Here is a 15,517-nt window from a genome sequence, read left to right as displayed (position 1 = left end):
ACAAAATATATTTCATTGGCAAAAACTATTGATCAACATAGTCCCATGTAGCATAACCATATATCGGCCCTTCTGTTAGTTCTAACATATTCTCGCTTTATCTACTGTGAAACTTTCAATAAATGTTCGAATCAACGTGGTATCAAGTAGCCAAACTCACGAGGAAACAATATTGGAGTTGACTATTGATTCAACGTAACACTCGAATGTTGGATCAACGTAATTCCATCCTCTAATGCTTGCTGAAATATAACTAAGAGGTAAAAGATATGATATAAAGACTAGAACTAGTTAATAATACACAAATAAAGGATAAGGGAAAGATAATAAGCACTGTACTAAAATGAAGGAGGAAATTCGCATTATTTCTTACGTTCTACACCCATCATTACTGTAGGAATTAGTGATTGTTCCCTAAACCTTTCCAGCTCTATTCCGCTACGTTAGGATAAGTTCACGACTATAGATTTTACATTTAGCTGTTAGTTTGAGTCGGTGGGTTCAGCGATTGTTTGTTATTCCGAGTTAACTTCTGAATATGTTAGAGTCACAGATGGTGTTTCTGTTAGTTTGGGTTCACTAATCAGTGTGTTATTCCTAGTTAACTTCTGAATGTGTTAGTTTGAGTGGCTAGGGCCACAGATGATGTTATTTTGAGTTGCTAGGTTCATAGATGATGTTCTGTTAACTTGAGATCAGTGTGTTATTCTGGGTTAAAAGTTAGTTGTTATTCTGGTTGTCCATTGGCTACAGAGCGTTTGCTGGCGCTAGTGTTAGTCGACAACTGTTTGTTGGCTGCCAGTGCTAGTTGACTACTGTTTGTTGGCTGCTAGTCTGAATCCACTGTTCTTTGTTGGCTGCTACTCCACTACTTTTTGCTGGCTGCTAGTCCGAGTCCACTAATGTTTGCTAGCTGTTAGTCGGAGTCCACTAATGTCGCGTAAAATTGTCGTATTGTCGGCTTAAAATATTGTGATGTCGTGCTGTCGGGTTGTCGGCCATACAGTATGGTTATGGACACTGATCCTGGTGTTGGTCCAGAAAGTTCCTCGGGATTTTGCAGCGTGGTTTCTCCCTGTCGGTAGTGCAGGACAAAGGAACTGGCAAAGAACAGTGTCTAGTTGTGTAGTTGGGGAAAAACACAAACTCCTGTGTACACATTGGCGCGCACATAAAAGAATCCTTAACAGTTGGAATTCGATGAGGAAATGCCACGGTCCATTGAAAATTTCCGTCATAGCACTCTGCATAGCGTATGCCTATCTTCAATAGTCCGATTGGCGCAGAAAATTAGGAAAATTGAATGAAATGAAAGGGGGTTTAACGTTCTACTGCTCTGCTCCGACTGGGTTAATGAAGACGGGCATACGCTATGCAGTGTACTATGAGGGAAACTTTACCCGAATAACGGGACTACGGCCTACCCTTATATTGAATTGAAACCGTCAGGCGATCTTTTATGTGCACGCCAATATGTACATGGGTCCTCGGTTTTGCGTTCCATCCGAACAATTATACGTTATCCCTTGCCAGACCCTCCGTCCTACACCACTGCCAATGAGAAATCACGCCGGAAAATTCACGATAAGTTTTCTCGCCAAAGCATGGATCGAACACGGGACGAGTCAACGTCTCACTCACTGAGTCACCGTGGCTCCCCGAAAAGTAGTACGTTAAACGCCATTGCCGGTGTCATTCCTCTCTAACAGTGGTTCAGGACGGAGGATCTGGCAAGGCATAACAGACAGTCGTTCGGATGGTATAAAAAAACTGAGGTCCCATGTACATATTGGTGTGCACGTAAAAGAACCCTTGATATTTGGATTTCAAAATAAGAGTAGGCCGTAGCGCCGCTATCCGAGCAAAGTTCCCCCCTCGTAGTACACTGTATAGCGTATGCCCGTCATCATTAGCCCATTACCTAAATTTCCTTTCATCTTATATGCCCGAGTTCGTAAATTAATTGTGCGTTACCCTTTCAATGAAGTCAGCCAAATCGGTTAGAAGACGGAGATGTATTTTTTTTTACAGCGTGTTGTGTCGCTCATACTGGTTCTAGCGAGGTAAACAAGGTCTTATTTTCTCACTAAGATGTTCAGTTACATTTGCCAGGCGTTCACAGGGACTGACACCCGACCGTTTAGCGGTAAAAAGTTGCCCAGTAAAATTGACTGGGAAGCCAAACTTGTTCGCCAAGGATTCAATAACACGGTCCCTGAACGTACAGATCGAGTGTAATGAGACCTACGTTCAGAGCTGAACTAATGAAAACGGGTTTACATGCGCTATACAGTTTGCTATGATGGAAATTTTGCCCGGACAGCGGCGCTACGACCTACTCTTATATCGAATTCCAACTGCCAGGGGATGTTTTACGTGCATGCCAATGTATACACGGGACCCCGGTTTTCGTCCCATCTGAACGACTAGGCAGTTGTCTTTGTCAGGCCCTCCTCCCTGCACCCCCGACAAAGGAAAAACCTCGCCGGAAAATTCCGATAAATTTTCTAGGCCAACACCGGGAGCGAACCCGCGATCTCCAGGCTAGCGAGCAACCGTCTTACTCATCACTTAGCAACCGTGGCTCCCGGAGCAGAACAGTAGGGCGTTAAACCCCATTTCATTTCATTTCATTTCATTTCTCTACTTTTCTGCACCAATCGGACTATTGAAGATAGGCATACGCTATGCAGAGAGAGAGAGAGAGAGAGAGAAATGGGGTTTAACGTCCACTCGATACAAACTAGGTCATTTCGGGACTAACATATGGTTTAATTTTATTTCAATAATTCGCTTGCGCGTAGGGGTCTTTAGCAGTGGGAGGAAACCGGGGGACCCGGAGAAAACCCAGAGGTTGGACAGGCGACCCTACTTCTTGTCACGTACAACCGGGGAATCGAAACCCCGCCAGTTGACTCAATGACAGCGCGCGTGCTAACCATTCGGCCATCCATACCCCCCTACGCTATGCAGAGTGCTATGACGGAAATTCTCAACGGACCGTGGCATTTCTTCATCGAATTCCAACTGTGAAGGGTTCTTTTATGTGTACGCCAATGTGTACACAGGAGCTTGTGTTTTACCCATCTACACAACTAGACACTGTTCTTTGCCAGGCCCTTCGTCCTGCACTACAGACAGGGAGAAACCACGCTGCAAAATCCCGGGGAACTTTTTTGACCAACAAGAAGATGAGTGTACATAGTCCTAGTATTACGACAGAGTATAGCCGACAACCCGACATCACGACATTTTAACGCGACATTAGATGTTATTATTTTGTAATAATTGTAATTGAGATAGCGACTGGAAATTTTGAGATAACTTTCCTATATTTATGAAGTTAATAATAACACGAAGATCGTATTTATTTACATCATTTTTTTAGTTTTAGATCTACAGATTTTCTTGAATTTAATTTTGGGTTCATTATTATATTTGAGGATGTAAACATCATGTGTATTTTTGTAACCAAACTGATTCTTCAAAACTATTTTCAAAGAAAAAAAAAGAGATGCATTTACAATATTTTAGTAGCAAAAATAAAAATCTTGATATTAGAATCAGGCGTCTTCATACTTGAGCTTTTTAATTCAAATTGATTCATTACAAATTTTTCCAAAGAAAAAAATACCCATCTGAATATAAGGATTATGTACGCTGGTGTTAGTCAAGAAAGTTCTCCGGCATTTTGCAGCATGGTTTCTCCCAGTGGGCAGTGCAGGAGGGAGGACCTGGCAAAGAACTGTCTAGTTATGTAGATGGGACAAAAAAAACACAAGCTCATGTGTACACATTGGCATCATGTGTATTTTTGTAACCAAACTATTTCTTCAAAACTATTTTCAAAGAAAAAAAAAGTAGGACGTTAAACCTCATTTCATTGACTCAATTAGTAGAAATTTGATATGACATTTAAAAAAAATAGAGAAAGAGTAATCATGAAATTATAATTTAAAATGAATAATGCTGTTATGGCACTATTGAGTTGCATATAGTCGCAAAACATAAACATATATGGAATGGGTTTAACATTATCTTGTCCACACATGCAATATTTCAGTATTTCTTAAGGATAACATATGGTAATCGTTATTCTATTACTGTTTGTAAATTGCAAGGATGGAGAATTTTGCCCGGACAGCGTCTGTCTGTCCATGCTTCTTCAATTTTGAACTGTTGTTGTTCTTAGTGTTTAACGTTCGCTTCCACCAAAGGTAATATCGCAGACATGTCTTATTTTTTATTTTTATTATCTTAGCGCCCCTATCTCCAAGCCACATACGCTCATACCAGGGATCGAAACCACAACCGCAAGCCATGCAGAGGTGACCGGCCAGCTAGAGGTTGAAGCGCGGGCCCCTAGAAATATTTTGAACTGGCAAGGTTTCTTTTAAGTACATACATACATGGTTCTTTTCTTGTTAGAACAATATTACTTACAAATATTTACACACCAATAAGATACCGGTACATAAAAAAAGAACTTCTTTATTCATTTTTAACAATTATAGATATTAACAAAAATAAGCCAATACAAAAAAACAAACTTCTTTATTAATACTTAAGCAGCTTTTATTCGCCCACATTTTCATCTGGACGTATTGTCATGTATTATGCTGTTACCATTGTTATCCGGACATCTGTTCACATTTGTTTGTGGACATTCTACAGGTCACAATTTTTATCCAATTTAGATGAAGCTTACAATATGTTTAAATCCCAAACAACTCGGACACACGTCGAACCTTAAATTCCTGGATTATTACTCCTGATTCTTCGTTCATGAACTCCATCGATAATCAGTGCTCCACAAAAATCCTTTCCGGACTTATCCCCTGAAAACCTTCGAAAAGCAATAGGGGCTACAGTTTTTAACAGATTTATATCAAATGTGTTCTCCGAACACGATACAGGCTACAGATGGGATTTATCTCCTTTTTTCTGCATGGTTTGGCTAATGGTGACAGGTGTTTGTCATACAGAGTGCTATGAAGTAAATTTTGCCCAGACAGCAGCGTAATTACCTACTCTTATTTCGAATTCTGTCAAGGATTCTTTTACATGTACTCCAACGAATCGAATAGACAATCTCCTTGCCAGGTCCTCCAAACAAATTTACTGACAATAAAGTCTTTTGACCTGCAATAAAGTCTTTTTTACACTCTGTTATTCATGGAGGGTTGTAGCAGGGAAGAGCTCATCTTATATTCAGAGGCTTACAAAAGAAAGAGGGTACAGGGTTTAAAGGGGTATTAACATATTCATAAAGAAATTGAGGAGTTTAAAGGGGTATTAATATAATCTTAACAGACAGTTTTCAGATCCAATAATTATGTACCTTTAGATTATGTAATATTGATTAAATTTATATTTTTAGAAGGAAAAAAAAAACAACGTCACTATCTGATATTTAGACTTACATTCATGCAAATTTTATAATGTCAATACGACCAATATTTATGAACATGCTTTCTACTGATATGTAGCATGATATCTGGAATTTCGTATTAGGATCCGTAATTAGACATTGAATACCCCCCCCCCCCCCACGTAATTACTTAATAGAGCTCAGTATTATCCAACTTTGATAGTTTGTCAAGGTAAGTAAATATAAATGTGCCAGCAAATTATTTATATATTTGAAAAGAGAAATGAGAGTGCTTTTCAGTGATATATAACATGATATCTGGAATTCGGTATTAAGACCCGTATATTTACTTTAAATACCCCTACCCCCATCATTGAATAGATTTTTGTACCATTCGTCTTTGATCACCTATCAAGGCAAGTAAATATAAATGCCGCTGCGCCAGAAAATAATTAATATAATAATTAAAATAATTAATAATTAATATAAGAGTAGTGAACGTGCTTTTCAGTGATATGTAACATGATATCGGGAATTTCGTATTAAGACCCGTAATTTGGTAGTGAGGGCTAGCTTGATTCGCAGTTAGTGAAGAGTAAGTCTTCTTCGTGAAGGATGAGATTGTGAGGGCTGACTTGATCTCGTGGGCGCTTCAACATTGACAATTTAATAAAGTCGACAACCCGACATCACGACAATTTTAGGACAATACGACATTTTTACGCGACATTACTACATTCTTAATGTCGTGGTGTCGGGTGAAAATATCGTAGTGTCGGGTTAAAAATGTCGTGATGTCAATGATTACCTGATATGAAATGGTCCAGGTAGAGATCATCTAATCAGAGTTGCGGGTTAACGATTTTGGAGTTAAAAACTATGGCGTGTGATTGTATTAAATCATAGTGATATTATGATCAACATTATGATAAAATTAAGTGCCGTCAATCTTTGTTACAAATGCAGGAAAATCTAAGGGAAAAAAAGAAGAGTTTTATCACTATTTTGAAATGTTCGAAAACATATTGCGCCTCGCTGACGTTGGGGATTTAAATTCTATAAATTGGTAAACAAGGGATCCATATCTTAGCCTCGAACAGGGACGCCTTGTAATCGTAACCAGATATATTTTAGTGGTAAACATTATAGCACCCATCATTGAGTATTGCTTTTCTACTAAGGAGATGTCATTTGTTTATCTCTGGACGGCTGAAGAGGGTATCCCCGAAAATACCCCACCCCACGTGTCCTGGTTTCTGACAAACATTCCTTTATTGTGTTGTAGATATCGCCCCCTAGATCGAATACTATGCTTTCGAGCGTTCTGATTTACATACCAATGCTTACTCCAGAGTGTGATTGCCGTCGCCTATATTCTGTTATTCTGGTTATAAAGTGGAATCGTTTAGTTTTAAGGTTTAATCAGGCATAAGTTTTAAAGAGATTTGTTCAATGTTCTTTAGTGTTCGTTAATGTTTACCAGTTCATATTAGCTTTCTCTTTGTACGTTCTCAGTCATGCTTGTTAACATTTCCATTCACATTGGATTCACTCGAGACTTGTTGATAGTCTGTATCATGGTATTCAGTAGCCATTCAAGACTGAAACAATCAAATCGGAATGTTTGAAGATATGATAAAACATGATTAATGATTCCATTCATTTTATGTTGTAGTCATTCAATACACGTGCTTTGCGCATTTTATCTTATGAAAATATTTCTTTTATAATTCTTATCACAAATAAAGATGACAAGATTAATTTGTGTGAAACACTTTATTATTAACATTCTATGTTTCTTCAAATTAGGTTTTATTCGTACCAAACCATATTGTTGCCTATCAGTATTACCATCAATGCCATTTTCCCCAAAAAGGTTTTGGCAGATCGACTAGCGATTAACTAGAGGATAAATAGGCCCTAAATAGATTTATACACGAAATACTAGTTGCTCGTGTAATTTCCATTGATATTTGAGCCCAGATAATTATTAGTTGGGGTACCATGTTATAGATTACTTCTGTTGTGTTTCTGACAGAATGTCGAGAATTTAAACTTAGACACGCGCTAGAACACCATATTCTATATCCCCGGCTTATAACATATCTACGTTTTTCTTTATTTCTGATGGATTTTAACCAACAAATCATTATCTTAAATGGGGTTATTTCCCTTGGGTTATTTCATTCATAGAATTGGTGGTGTTAAATATAAATTTTTTCGGGGGCCCCTCCAAAACCCCACTGTACACCCCCCCCCCCCCTGAAGATCGTGGGGGTTAAACTGAGGGTGATAATTTAGATTTCAATTCTTCATTATTTTTCGCTGTATAAACCTCATCTGGACTCTATATTAGGGTTTTCGGGGTCGCTGAGTTCATTGGTGATATTAAATTTAAGATTTGAAAATCCAAAATGGCGGAAATCCAAGATGGCGGTAATATTTCAACAAATTCCATACGTGTTCATATGTTCTCAGTGTGTAAAGACCTGTCTAACATTTGACTGTTACATTTTCTTGTCTATAAAACTTTTTATGTATACTTATCTATATTTGTCTATAGACTCACCTATATTTGTCTATATTCTCACATATCCAAAATGGCGGAAATCCAAGATGGCGGTAATATTTCCACAAATTCCATACGTGTTCATATGTTCTTAGTGTGTAACGACCTGTCTAACATTTTACTGTTACATTTTCTTGTCTATAAAACTTTTTATGTATACTTATCTATATTTGTCTATAGACTCACCTATATTTGTCTATATTCTCACATATCTGTGCTTATTGTGTGCTTACAGACTGAAGTCATACCGTAATGACCGCCAAAACCTAAAGTGGACTCTTACCTTTCAAAAAAGATATCATAACTAATATGATGTATCTGATGAGACCAACTAGGGCTGGTCAAAGTGGATGCTCTTAAAATGGTGCAACTCTGTTTTGGCACATGTGCTTTCAGAACACTGGTTATTTTGCAACGTATAGTATATACTATCACTACCAAACATATCAAAAAGAATATAATTTAATATTCCAAAATCTTATCCAAACGCGCCAGGCAAGGAAAAATGAAAAATATAAAGAAATGTTAAACTATTTAACACGGAATATTCTCAACTGTTAATTAATATATTAATAAAAAAATATGTTCATACATGGGTAGGGTAACTACAACTTTTGAAGGGGGTCCCGAATTTGAACATCAACATTTGTAAAATACCCCCCCCCCCCACCCAAACACACCCACATAAACACGGGCAGCTTTTATTATTCATCATAAATAAGTTAAAATAAGTATATTGTGTTGGTGATCAATGTAACCTATATCGATATAAAACATTAAATATTGAGTGTTCAGTTATTCAAAGTATCATCTATAATATTAATGAATACTAAATATATTAGAAAGACATCGACTGATTGTACACGTTGATAAAAAAAAAACCCCAAATAAACGTTTAAATAAGTTGTAAAAATTAAACACCAAAATGTGAAGAAATAGCCCACACAGCAAAGTAGCTGTGATATATAGGAGGCAGACCACCATTAAATTTCATCATCTCGGACGAATTGTAGTTCGTCTATTTATAGCAATTCTCTCTCTCTCTCTCTCTTTTCTCCCCTTTTGCATGCCCATTTGTGTTGATTTTTTGGTCTAGAATGGATGAAGAGGGTTTGAATTAACATTTTATGCCAGGTTTTGGTAAATATTCATGATTTTGAGGCGGAAGGATAAGAGAGTTATCAGGTTAGCTACGGCGATATGTACGGCAACTAGTTACATGTTTTTAGTATGCTTCTTCAAGTTTGTGTATCTCAAAATTTTGGTGGTCAACCTCATACAAATTTTAGTGCAAAGACATGACCATTTGTTCCTCTGTCTGTAGTGGAAAGCATTCAGCCCAACGAAAATTTGGGGAAAAGTTGGAGGTGGGCAAAGAGGCCAGAATTAACATTGAAGTCAATGGGGAAATTAATGGTGGTCTGCCTCCGTATTTCATTGTTTAGTTTATGAGTTACCGTGATAATGGCGACGATAACCAGTGTAGCCATCAAGGCACATGGAAAGAACGTGAAATTTGGGGACTTATCATCAACCATATTATTATGTGGAAACTGAAAGTTTGTATTTGTGCGAAAAAGTACCAAAGTGATTTATTTAGTTACACGGGACTACTAGGATAAAGTTCTCTGTGAGTTTTTCTTACAGAATTAACTCCTGTAATTAATTAAAATATGTCTCGATTGGCTCCTATAACGCCCTTCCCAAGTACAAACTGTGTGTGATTTGATGATATATTTTGACTAAAAACATATTAAAATTAATTTATTTATCAAACCTTTGCTTCAAATCCCTGTCAAAACATTTTAATCGCAAAAAAATAAATCACCCAACGCCGCAGGAAACTATCTTAAGCATCCTTGTTTGTCACGTGACTTGAATGCTAAGCATTTGTCGTTAATCTTCGCCCATTTGCCACAAATATCCATTTTCAGCTTGTGGTTGTTGTTAGTCTTCGTCGATTTACCATGGTTATCGAATCCTAAGTATATTCTTAGATTCTCCTCTACCAACTTCTTTTCCTCCGTTTAATCGGACAGTCTACTGGACGTATAATTCTCAACAGATCAACAGATACAAAGCGTTCCTTGCGTCACTCGAGCAGACAGGCTGCCAGTTAGTGACACCCTTACATTTTTGTCCCGTTATATGCGCCCCGTGGGTATTTTTCTAGAAATCCGGGGCGTTGGAAGGCCGAATGGTTAGAGAGAGAGGGAGAGAGAGAGGGAGAGAGAGAGAGAAGGGAGAGAGGGTGGGGATTTACGTCCACTCGACACAAACTAGGTCATTTCGGGACTAACATATTATGGTTTAACTTTATTTCAATAATTCGCTTGCGCGTAGTTAGCACGTGCGCGCTGTATCATAAAGCCTGACATTGAGTCAACTGGCGTGGTTTCGAATCCGCGGTTGTACGTGACAAGGAGTAGGGTCATCTGTCCAACCTCGTGGGTTTTCTCCATATGTTAGTCCCCAAATGACCTAGTTTGTGTCGAGTGGACGTTAAACCCCATTTCCCTCTCTCTCTCGGTTAGCACTTGATTCCCTGGTTGTACGTGACAAGAAGTAGGGTCGCCTGTCCAACCTCGTGGGTTTTCTCCGGGCCCGGTTTCCTCCCACTTCTAAAGACCCCTACGCGCAAGTGAATTATCGAAATAAAATTGAACCATGTGTTAGTCCCGAAATAACCTAGTTTATGTCGAGTGGAGAATGTATTTTTAAGTATTTTCTGTGCGCAAAAGGTCACCTATACAACATCACACAAGTAACAATCGTCGCATCGTCAATGTATTTACATCTGAAATATAAAATACACGTATAGCTGGATTTTGTAAAGAATGATTATTTATAAAATATAGCCTTTCGTATTCATGATTTCTAGGTCAAACTAGAGATCTATTGACTACTGGATAAAGTTCTGGCCAAACCAGCTGTCGAAAATATAAATGACTACCATGCAATAACCCTTATTATATACAAGATGTAGGTGTGTGTAGGGATTGAATATTGTATTCATTGTCAGAGACACGGTTTAAAAACATCATGAACACAAAAATATATATTTATACTACTAAATAAACACACACTTATATTGCAGACCTACCCTTTCCATCACCTGCAATGGTGTGGTAAAGTTGATAGATTGAACCTGCTTAGTTCGGGAAAATAGATTTCTTGATTGACAACACGATAAGGTTTAAATAAGTTTATATAATCCACAAACGACACATGATACAGTTTAAAACAATTAAATGAAACGCGTAAGCGCGTAGTCGATGTTGGTCGATCTAGATGTATTTCAATTCACCATAACCATTAAACACCATTTCTGTTGGTACTACACATAACTATAACACAAAATACATTTATGCTCGACAAGTTGGCCCTGAAAATACAATAGTTGCCATTATCCATATATTCGTAACCAACAGTTCTATTGGCTACACATCCTACAATTTTTACCTTACAGTATTTGAATTACATATATAATTATATATCAAACACTCATGAAACTCACAGTCCACTTGCAGTCATCTATTACAAGAAAGTTAAATTAAATAGCTTACCCATTTGTGGAAAAGAGCCGGTATTGACCTTCACTAAATCTGTAACATGTGGTACTGATGCATGCGTGTAATTTAGTTTTATCCCAGCTAAACTTCTGAATAACCAACCAGGACAAAGAATTACTAATCACCTGATAAACAATATTTCAGAAAGAGACCACCTTCAGAACTATAAAGAGTCCAACGAGTTATCCTTTCAACTATACCAAAAAATATTAAAAGTAAACCCATATAAGAACTAAGACATTTCAACCACTAAAATAAAACACCATAATCCGGACAATACAATTCCAGACCCATACAACTGAAAATCCATCCCCCAAAACATTTTAATGAATTTACATTATCTCACAACCAAAACTATAAACTCACTTATTAAAAACTTCCAACAATCAAGACACTGATCAGGACATTCTTCACCAACATTAATTGACAGAGTCCCAAAATATGACCCTGTTACATACTTCCCCCCACCGTAAAAATGACGTCCCGTCATTTACTTACCAGTAATTAACGACAACAATGCCGTACTAACCTCTGGAGCCATTTTGCTTAAAGAACCTGAAAGATGTAATGAATGAATATAGTTAGCTTTCTCATACCAATCTGACGGATTATTAATTTGAGCCATAACAAAATCACCACTCTGCATCCATTGAGGTTGGTTACATGTTCGGCGAGGTCTTGTTTCAATAGATACATCTGCCGGTAGAGGACTTGGATTATTATCTACGGCGTCACCTGAAACATTAACTTCAATTGATTTTACCTCAGTATTTTCATTACTTACAGATGCGTCATTAGATGCCCCATGAAATATCTCGGTATTGTGATCCCCCTCAACAATATCCTCGATAATTTCATGATCACCTTCCCCTCCTCCCGTAAGAATAACCTCCGGGTAATTCTCATTTACAGGATCATTGGCTTCCACATAACTAAATTCTTCATCAGAACTTGAATCTAATTCAACACATTTTTCCGCAGCTACTTTAGACTCAATTACTATTTTTCGCTTTCTCGGTTTTGGAGTCGGAAAATACACGGGTTCAACGCTATTGATTGATAACAAATTATTTCGATGTAAAGTACGCGATCGTCCACGCCCAGACTCTGGTCTGACCACAAAAACAGGAATTTCCAAATTAGGTTGATCCTCAACAATGTAAACGCCAGGTTCCCATCGATCAGCTAATTTGTGTTTTCCCTGAAACGCTAAAGTACGTACTAAAACACGATCACCAATATCAAGACGAATACCTTTAACTTTCCGATCATATTTTGTCTTCTGTTTTTCTTTACAATTCTCTGATGATTTAATCGCTAATTCATAAGAACGTTGTAACCGTTCCTTTAACGCTTTTACATACGAATGTAATGACACATTAGACACTTCTCGACTCACTCCAAACGCTAAATCTATTGGAAGACGAGGGTGGCGTCCAAACATTAAATAGAAAGGTGAAAATCCAGTGGTTTCATGTCGTGTGCAATTATATGCATGTACAAGAGGTGCTACTTGTATTTTCCAATCATTTTTCTTCTCCGGCGTAAGTGTACCCAGCATATTCAAAAGTGTCCGATTAAATCTTTCACACTGCCCATTACCCATCGGGTGATAAGCTGTGGTGCGGGATTTATCCATACCTACTAAACTACATAATTCTTTAATAATTTTACTCTCAAAATTAGCTCCTTGATCAGAATGTATCCGACTTGGTAAACCATAATGAACTATAAAATTATTGAAAAATACTTCAGCCGTTGTGCGAGCTGTCATATTCCGTGTAGGTATTGCTTGAGCATATTTTGTGAACAGATCTGTAATAACTAGAATATACTGATAATTACCTTTAGATGGTTCTAGTGTTAGAAAATCCATCGCAACAACTTCAAGGGGGTGAGTAGTTTCTATATTCACCAAAGGGGCTCGGATATTTGTAGGAGATTTTCGTCTCAAACAACGTTCACAATTCTTGATCCAAAGTTCAACATCACTTGCCATACCAGGCCAATAAAATCGTTCCCTCATTAATACCATAGTTCTATCTCTACCCATGTGACCAAGATCATCGTGAAGAGCCTGAAATGCTAATTTCCTATAATGACCTGGAAGTACGAGTTGTTCAATTATCTCCCCTTCATGTTCCACAGATCGATATAAAACTCCCTGTTTCAGCTTTAAGTGTTCTAAACGACGACATAATACTTGGACCTCTTTGTTGAACTCCTTGTCAAATGACTTTATTCCCGACCTTAAATATTTAAGAATAGACAATATAGAGGCATCTTTTGCTTGTTCCTTTCTCCAATCACGTGGTGTCATACCATTTAGACCTAAATTTACCTCCGGCACTAATTCTGGTGATATACTTAAACATTCGGCATAATTACTCGGCTGAATAGAATTACAAATTACATGTACCTGTTCATGTGAAATATATTCCGATTCTTTATGTAATCTTGACAATAAATCGGCGTCCAAATTATTTTTCCCGGGTCTGTATTTTATTTCAAAATCATACGCAGAAAGAGCGGCGAGCCATCTATGACCTGTTGCATCTAATTTAGCGGAAGTCAAAATATAGGTTAATGGATTATTGTCGGTATACACCACAAACTTGTTCCCATACAAATAATCATGAAACTTTTCTGTAACGGCCCATTTTAACCCTAAAAATTCCAATTTATGAGCAGAATAATTTTGTTCCGATTTATTCACACTTCTGCTCGCGTAAGCCACAACTTTCAATAAATTATCTCGTTTCTGATAAAGAACTGCACCCAGACCAGTTTGACAAGCGTCAATATGTAAAACGAATGGTAACGTATAGTCACAGCTTGTAAGAATTGGAGAACTACACAAATGATCCTTTAATTCACAGAATGCATTTTCCTGCTCAATATCCCACTTCCACTTGACGGAAACATTACTTTTATTTTTCTTACCCGTTGTGGGCATCAAAATAGATAAAGGTTTTGATATTTTCGAAAAATCTTTCACAAAACGACGATAATAACCAGCAAATCCAAGAAATTTTCTTACCTCGACAGAATTCAATGGGCGTGGCCATTTTTGGATCACCTCAATTTTCTCTGGATCTGGTTCAATACCCGCTTCAGAGATAACATGTCCAACATAGTTTACACGTCTTTTAAAGAAACTACATTTATCAGGTGCTAATTTTAAATTACACTGACGTAAACGCTCTAAAACCTTATTTAAGCGCTGTAGATGCTCCTCGAATGAATCTGCAAAAATAATCAAATCATCAATATACACTACACATATCGTCAAATGAAGATCTCCTAAGCAATCTTCTAAAAGCCTCTGAAACGTCGCGGGAGAATTACAAAGACCAAAAGGAAGTCTGTTATACTCATAAAAACCAAGCGGACCAATTGTGAAAGCGGTACGCTCCTTATGTTCTTCGGCAACTTCGACCTGGTAATATCCGGACTTCATATCTAACTTTGAATAAAATTTGTTACCTGCTAAATGATCCAATAACTCATCAATTCTGGGAAGAGCGTACGAATCCTTGATCGTTCTATTATTCAATTGTCTGAAATCAGTGCACATGCGTAATTTACCGTTCTTTCTACGACAAAGTACCACGTTTGATGCCCATGGACTATGTGAATTTCTTATAACACCACATGCTAACAACTGCTTTAAATGATCTTTTACTTCAGTAAACATCGATGGAGGTATACGGCGGTGCCGTTGCTTAAACGGTTGTTCATCTATAAGTTCAATTCTGTGTTGTACTCTGGATGTATGTCCCAAGTCCAGATCATTATGTGCGAAAATATCGTCAAAACTTAACAACAGGTTCTTACCTTGAATTATCTCTTCCTCTGATAAATCGCTTTCGTCAATTTCTACTTTATTTAAGACCGAGGCATTGGATCCATCTGAAGTAACTTCGTTATCTTCAATATTTACCGGCTGTAGTTCACACACAATAGCTTTGGGTGAAATAACAATAGTATTTGTAGACACATTTG

This window comes from Patella vulgata, chromosome 4 (genome assembly GCF_932274485.2).
Source record: "Patella vulgata chromosome 4, xgPatVulg1.2, whole genome shotgun sequence".
Lineage (NCBI taxonomy): Eukaryota > Metazoa > Mollusca > Gastropoda > Patellidae > Patella > Patella vulgata.
Note: the sequence above shows the minus strand (reverse complement) of the source record.